Consider the following 8,682-nt stretch of genomic DNA (forward strand, 5'->3'; position numbering starts at 1 on the left):
TCGATGGCGCCGCGCATGGCTGCTTCAGTGCTTGGCTCTCCAGTGTTTGTACTGTTTTTGTTCGTTTTTCCTGTTTTTTGTTTAACAAACACTATCAGTTTCACCAGGGATGAACTGCTGAACATTCGGCAGAACACACCACAAGATCTTTTACCAGATTTAAATTATTCAGACGTTTTACTGAACGTTGTTATCGGAGGAGCGGCGGCGCTGATCAAGCGCTTCAGGACGCGCAGACGGGGGAAGCGAGCGGGAGCGCTCGTCAGACTCAGGAAGCGCGGATTTCGAACGCCGTTGCCTAGCATCCATCTGGCAAATCTCCGCTCTCTACCCAACAAAACAGACGAACTCCTTCTGCTCTCTCGGACAAATAAGGATTTCTCTCACTCTGCTGCTCTGTGTTTCACGGAAACCTGGCTGAATGACACCATACCGGACAGCGCGCTCTATCTGCCGGGCTTTCAGCTGTTCAGAGCGGATCGCGAATCAGAATCCACGGGGAAATCGCGCGGCGGCGGGACATGCTTTTACATCAATGAGCGGTGGTGTAGAGATATAACTGTGTTAAAGAAGATGTGCTGTCCTGATGTAGAAATGCAGTTTGTCAACTGCAAGCCGTTCTATTCGCCGCGGGAGTTTCATTCGTTCATTCTGGTCAGTGTTTACATCCATCCGCAAGCGCATGTGAGCTCAGCTTTACAGAAACTTGCTGATCAGATCACAGAGACAGAACAACAACACCCGGACTCTGTTTTAATCATTCTGGGGGACTTTAATAAAGCCAATCTCTCCCGTGAACTGCCAAAATACAGACAGCATGTTACATGTCCCACCAGAGACAGTAATATATTGGATCACTGTTATACCACAATAAAGGATGCATATCACTCTGTTCCACGAGCAGCTTTGGGAAATTCTGATCACTGTCTGATTCATCTTATACCATCCTACAAACAGAAACTTAAATCTGCTAAACCTGTAGTAAGGACTGTGAAGAGATGGACCAGCGAAACGGAGCAGGATTTACAATCTTGTTTTGACCTCACTGATTGGAGTGTTTTTGAAGCTGCTACCACCGATCTGGACGAACTCACAGAGACTGTAACATCCTATATTAGTTTCTGTGAGGATGTTTGCATTCCTACCAGGACTTATTTAACATTCAACAATGATAAGCCATGGTTTACAGTAAAACTCAGACATCTTCGTCAGGCCAAAGAGGATGCCTACAGAAATGGGGACAGGGTCTTGTACAATCAGGCCAGGAACACACTGAACAAAGAGATCAGAGCGGCTAAAAAGAACTACGCTAAAAAGTTGGAAGACCAGTTTTCTTCCAACGACTCAACTTCAGTTTGGAGAGGACTGAGGGCCATCACAAACTACAAGACACCATCCCCTTGCACTGAGGCTAATCAACGGCTTGCTAACGACCTGAATGAGTTTTATTGCAGATTTGAAACCCCCAACACCCATTCTGACCATCTCCCTGCACAACCATTAACACCTCCTGCAATCCCCCGTTCCACACCTACTGCTCTTCAAATCTGTGAAGATGATGTGCGCCAGGTCTTCAAGAAGAACAAAAGAAGAAAAGCACCAGGCCCAGATGGTGTTACACCAGCCTGTCTGAAAATCTGTGCTGACCAGCTGGCCCCCATCTTTTCACAGATCTTCAACAGATCCCTGGAGTTGTGTGAAGTACCTTCCTGCTTCAAACGCTCCACCATCATCCCCATCCCAAAGAAACCCAAGATAACAGGACTTAACGACTACAGACCTGTGGCTCTAACGTCTGTCGTCATGAAATCGTTTGAAAAACTGGTTCTGGGTTATCTGAAGGACATCACTGGACCCTTACTGGACCCCCTGCAGTTTGCTTACCGAGCAAACAGGTCCGTGGATGATGCAATCAACATAGGATTGCACTTCATCCTGCAACATCTGGACAAAACAGGGACTTATGTGAGGATCCTGTTTGTGGACTTTAGTTCGGCTTTCAACACCATCATCCCAACAACCCTCCAGACCAAACTGACCCAGCTCTCTGTTCCTAGCTCTATCTGTCAGTGGATCACCAGCTTTCTGACAGATAGGCAACAGCTAGTGAGACTGGGGAAATTCACATCAAACAGCTGCTCCACCAACACTGGTGCCCCTCAGGGATGTGTTCTCTCCCCTCTGCTCTTCTCCCTGTACACCAACGACTGCACCTCTAAAGACCCCTCTGTCAAGCTCCTGAAGTTTGCAGATGACACTACAGTCATCGGCCTCATTCAGGACGGTGATGAGTCTGCTTACAGACAAGAGGTTGAGCAGCTGGCTGTCTGGTGCAGTCTTAACAACCTGGAGCTGAACACGCTCAAAACAGTGGAGATGATCGTGGACTTCAGGAGAAACCCCCCTGCACTTTCCCCACTCACCATCATGAACAGCCCTGTGACTGCAGTGGAGTCATTCAGATTCCTGGGAACCACCATCTCTCAGGACCTGAAGTGGGACAATCACATTGACTCCATTGTAAAAAAGGCCCAACAAAGGTTGTATTTCCTTCGCCAGCTGAGGAAGTTTAACTTGCCACAGGAGCTGCTGAAACAGTTCTACTCAGCCGTCATTGAGTCTGTACTGTGTACTTCTATAACTGTCTGGTTTGGCTCAGCAACAAAATCAGACATCAGAAGACTACAGAGAACTGTTCGGACTGCTGAAAGGATTATTGGTGCTCCCCTGCCCACCCTTCAAGAACTGTATACATCCAGAGTGAGGAAAAGGGCTCATAAAATCACTCTGGATCCCTCACATCCAAGTCACCCCATTTTTGAACTTTTGCCATCTGGCCGGCGTCTCAGAGCCGCAAATACCAGAACAGCAAGGCACAAAAACAGTTTCTTCCCCCAGGCAATCTACCTCATGAACAGTTAAATGTTCCCCACTTATGCTTATGCAAACAAAGTGCAACATCCTTATATTTATTTGTTACCCCTCCATCCTAGTACATCCCTGCATCTTTTTCAATCCTATTCCATTATCATTTATAGCACAATTGTTTATACACTTATTTATTTGACTACCTTTTTTTTTTTTTTTTTTTTTTTTTTTTTTTTTTTGTCTGTGTGTTGGTGTCTCTGTGTACTGGAAGTTTATGTCACTAAAACAAATTCCTTGTATGCGCAAACATACTTGGCAATAAAGCTCTTTCTGATTCTGATTCTGATTCTGATTCTGAGGATAAAGGTGTAAACCATATTGTTGTTTTTTTTTGTTGTTTTTTTTTTTTTTTTTTTGCAGCTGTAAACAGGGCTCTGAACTGGTTCAAGGAACGAAAATGAAAACCGGGAAACGAATGAAATTTTGACAGGAACAGAACCAGAACCAGAAACTAAATCCAATTTTATAGTTATGAACAGAATCGAAAATTTGAAATGCCCATTAACCGTTTAATAACGTTATTTTATCGTTCCGTTTAATATTTGAAATTTGCTGTCAACCAATCACGAATTCCAGCAGTTCGGCATATGCAAATGTAATGCTGAAGCGAGTGAAATGTCCCTGTGTACTCATCATAGGCAAGTCTCAAGGGCAATGCACTGCCTTCAGGGCCGGATTGAGACCAAATTGGGCCTGAGATGCTGCAGTTCACAGTCACCGGTTTCTGAGTGAGCATGGATGCAGCAAACTGTATCAGCTAATTTTGACCAATTAATAATCAGTTAAACATCAGTTATAAATCAGTTTTTAGAAAGAAAAAAAAATATATTATTTCATTCAGAAATAGACATAATGCAGACACAAAATGTTTACAAACATTAGGCTATAATTAACACTATAAACATACCATTTTCATAATCATTTTGCATTCAAATGCATCGCGAATACAGAAACATTAGATTTTTTGTTGAATGATACCCAACGTTGGTTTCAGTTTCGTTTTAGCCTAAATTAATACGTTTTGTATTGTAATTAATATTGCTACAGCTCCTTATATTTGTAATTATTGTTATTTTCTAAATACTGTTAATTGAAATTATTTGTTGTGGAGTGAGGGCAACTAAAATAGCATAATGGAGCTTCTCAAATTTCCCGGAAGCTGAACAGTTTTCATTTGCTATATTAACCTCAAAATAATTCTTAGAATGAAATTTGGAGTCCGACTTTAGGATGCATATACAGCGTTACTTATTATACAGCAACTATTTTTCTATATTCTTTGCGCTGTGACGTTACTGACTAGGGATGTTAATTTATGTTATTTTTCCTAACCGATGCTCCTTAACCGATTATTAACAATTTACTGACAAGATTGTTTTAAATAATAATAACTGAAAGTACAAACACTATATAATAAATAACATTTTAGCATCCAGATATGTCGGGAACATGGAAACATTTGGATTTGTGCCGAATGAGAGAGGTAAGCATCAGCATCAACTTAGATTAATTAGGTTTTAGAGTGACGAATTTATAGCCTAAACTTTTCTAGGATTTGTTTTGGAGAGAAACTAATAACAGTTTTTATAATGTTTGTAAACATTTTACTTTAGACTACAGGCATTTCAGCCTTCATTATTTCAGAAAGTAATAGGGCTAATTAATTGCGAGCCGCGACTAAAGTATATATATATATATATATATATATATATATATATATATATATATATATATATATATATATATATATATATATATATATATATTTTTTTTTTTTTTTTTTTTTTTTTTTTTACAATACAGCAAACATGTTTTTTTTTTTTTTTTTTTTTTTTTTTTTTACAAATTTAATTGATTTAATTGAAATTGTGCCATAAGGTGCAGTGTTACAGAATTTGAAGGGTCCTCCCATCAGACATTCAACCATTTTCCAGATTCTTCTAGAATTAGCTATACCCAACTAGAAATTTTTCATGTTCTGGAATTTTTTTCAGCAGGAAGTTTTATTTTAGTTCCCAGAATGTGACCTATCCTACAGAAAAGCATTAAAAACTGCTAGATTAAATTAATTTTCTTCTCTTTTAGAAGGAAACAAAAATAACCCCAGGTATTTATTAAATACAGTGGCCAAATTAACGAAAAATAAAGCCTCAGCAAGTGTTGACATTTTCCCGGAATGTCAACACTTGTTTTCCCATTTCTTAACACCACAGCAGTAATGACTTTATGAACTACTTTACTTCTAAAATCTATACTATTATAGATAAAATTGCAACCATTCAGCCGTCAGCTACAGTATCGCATCAGACAGTGCACTATAGACCCCCTGAGGAACAGTTCCACTCATTCTCTACTATAGGAGAGAATTGTATAAACTTGTTAAATCATCTAAACCAACAACATGTATGTTAGACCCTATACCATCTAAGCTCCTAAAAGAGGTGCTTCCAGAAGTCATAGATCCTCTTCTGACTATCATTAATTCCTCATTGTCATTAGGATATGTACCCAAAACCTTCAAACTGGCTGTTATTAAGCCTCTCATCAAAAAAACCACAACTTGACCCCAAAGAACTAGTTAATTATAGACCAATCTTGAATCTCCCTTTTCTGTCCAAGATACTAGAAAAGGTGGTATCCTCACAATTATATTCCTTCTTAGAGAAAAATGGTATATGTGAGGATTTCCAGTCAGGATTTAGACCGTATCGTAGTACTGAGACTGCTCTCCTTAGAGTTACAAATTATCTGATCTTATCATCTGATCGTGGATGTATCTCTCTATTAGTTTTATTGGATCTTAGTGCTGCGTTTGAAACAATTGACCACAACATTCTTTTGCATAGACTTGAACACTTTGTTGGCATTAATGGAAGTGCATTAGCATGGTTTAAATCGTACTTATATGACCGCCATCAGTTCGTAGCAGTGAATGAAGATGTATCATATCGATCACAAGTGCAGTATGGACTACCTCAAGGCTCAGTACTAGGTCCGCTACTCTTCACGCTTTATATGTTACCCCTTGGGAGAGCTCATCAGGAAACATGGTGTTAGCTTTCACTGTTATGCTGATGATACTCAGCTCTATATTTCGTTGCGGTCTGGTGAAACACACCATTTTGAAAAACTAATGGAATGCATAGTAAATATAAACAACTGGATGACGAGTAATTTCTTACTGCTAAATTCTGAGGTGTTAATTATAGGACCTAAAAACTCTGCTTGTAATAACCTAGAACACTGTCTAAGACTTGATGGTTGCTCTGTCAATTCTTCGTCATCAGTTAGGACCTAGGTGTGCTATTTGATCGCAATCTTTCCTTACAAAGCCACGTTTCTAGCATTTGTAAAACTGCATTTTTCCATCTCAAAAATATATCTAAATTACGCCCTATGCTCTCAATGTCAAATGCAGAAATGCTAATCCATGCATTTATGACCTCAAGGTTAGATTATTGCAATGCTTTATTGGGTGGTTGTTCTGCACACTTAGTAAACAAACTACAGCTAGTCCAAAATGCAGCAGCAAGAGTTCTTACTAGAACCAGGAAGTATGACCATATTAGCCCGGTCCTGTCAACACTGCACTGGCTCCCAATCAAACATTGTATAGATTTTAAAATATTGCTTATTACTTATAAAGCCCTGAATGGTTTAGCACCTCAGTATTTTAATGAGCTCCTTTTACATTATAATCCTCTACGTCTGCTACGTTCGCAAAACTCAGGCAATTTGATAATACCTAGAATATCAAAATCAACTGCAGGCGGCAGATACTTTTCCTATTTGGCGCCTAAACTCTGGAATAACCTACCTAATATTGTTCGGGAGGCAGACACACTCTTGCAGTTTAAATCTAGATTAAAGACCCATCTCTTTAACCTGGCTTACACATGACATACTAATATGCTTTTAAAATCCAAATCCGTTAAAGGATTTTTAGACTGCATTAATTAGGTAAACCGGAACCGCAAACACTACCCATAACACCCTATGTACTTGCTACATAATTAGAAGAATGGCATATACGCTAATATTTGTCTGTTTCTCTCTTATTCCGAGGTCATCGTAGCCACCAGATCCAGTCTGTATCCAGATCATAGGGTCACTGCAGTCACCCGGATCCAGTATGTATCCAGACATGATGGTGGATCAGCACCTAGAAAGGACCTCTACTGCCCTGAAAGACAGTAGAGACCAGGACAACTAGAGCCCCAGATACAGATCCCCTGTAAAGACCTTGTCTCAGAGGACCACCGGGACAAGACCACAGGATACAGATGATTCTTCAGCACAATCTGACTTTGCTGCAGCTTGGAATTAAACTACTGGTTTCGTCTGGTTAGAGGAGAACTGGCCCCCCAAATGAGCCTGGTTTCTCCCATGTTTTTTTTTCTCCATTCTGTCACAGATGGAGTTTCGGTTCCTTGCCGCTGTCGCCTCTGGCTTGCCTAGTTGGGGTCACTTCATCTACAGCGATATCGTTGACTTGATTGCAAATAAATGGACAGACACTATTTAACTGAACAGAGATGACATCACTGAATTCAATGATGAACTGCCTTTAACTATCAATTTGCATTATTGACACAGTTTTCCTTATGAATGTTGTTCAGTTGCGTTGACGCAATGTATTTTGTTTAAAGCACTATATAAATAATGGTGACTTGTCTCAGGCTGTTGACCCCTTGAGTCACTATGTAATATGCAACTACCACCATACATTAGATTTGGTGAAACACTGTTGGGAACGCTACTTTAAAAAAGTAATTAGTTATAGTTACTCACTACTTGTTCCAAAAATTAACTGAGTTATTAACTGAATTACTCTATAATAAAAGTAACTCGTTACCAGGGAAAGTAACTATTTGCGTTACTGTAAAAGAAAAAAAAAAGTTGCTATTTGTCAAAGAATTTTTTTTTTTTTTTTTTGGAGCATTTTTCACAAGTCAGTTAATATATGATGACTACATATATGATGATGTCTTAACCATCAGCAAGAAACCAGCGTCATCTAACTAAATGTTCTCTTGCTGTTTTTGCCATAATAAAGATTACAGCAGATAGAGAACAACACTGAAAATCAAATTGCAAACTTTAATTTTTTCTAATATTTTTTTGTTCTAATATGTTCTAACAACATTACCATGGATTGTTCTAACAATGTTTTTAGCAGGTAGTTTCATTTTTGTTCCCAAAACGTTCTCTCAAAAGATAGGATAACGTTCTCTAAAAACATTCTAAAAATGTTTATTAATAAAATTATTAGAACATTATCCCATAACTTAGAAGATTTAAGCAGAGGTTTAGATATTGATGTTGATGTCTGTTTAAAAGTAATAGTTTGGTTTGATGTCACCATAATGGTGGTAAGTGTTGGCTTTAGTTGTGCAATTTGACACTTGATTTGTCAGTATTGTTCTTTATCTGCTGTAATCTTTATTATGGCAAAAACAGCAACTGAACCAATCTTGATATTCTCCTCTCCTGGGCAGTTAAGATCACCACCACCACCATGGTTGTCAAGTTTCCCTCGCTGGACAGAGGAGATTGAGATGGTATCTATTGCCTTCCTGTTGCTCTGCATAGTTGCAACATACATGTGCTGGTCATATAGAATATCATCAAAAAGTTGATTTTCTTCACTAATTCCATTCAAAAAGTGAAACTCATATATTGTATTCATTCATTACACACAGGCTGATATATTTTAAATGTTTATTTCTTTTAATTTTGATGATTATAACTGAC

This window comes from Carassius gibelio, chromosome A13, assembly GCF_023724105.1.
Source record: "Carassius gibelio isolate Cgi1373 ecotype wild population from Czech Republic chromosome A13, carGib1.2-hapl.c, whole genome shotgun sequence".
Classification (NCBI taxonomy): domain Eukaryota; kingdom Metazoa; phylum Chordata; class Actinopteri; order Cypriniformes; family Cyprinidae; genus Carassius; species Carassius gibelio.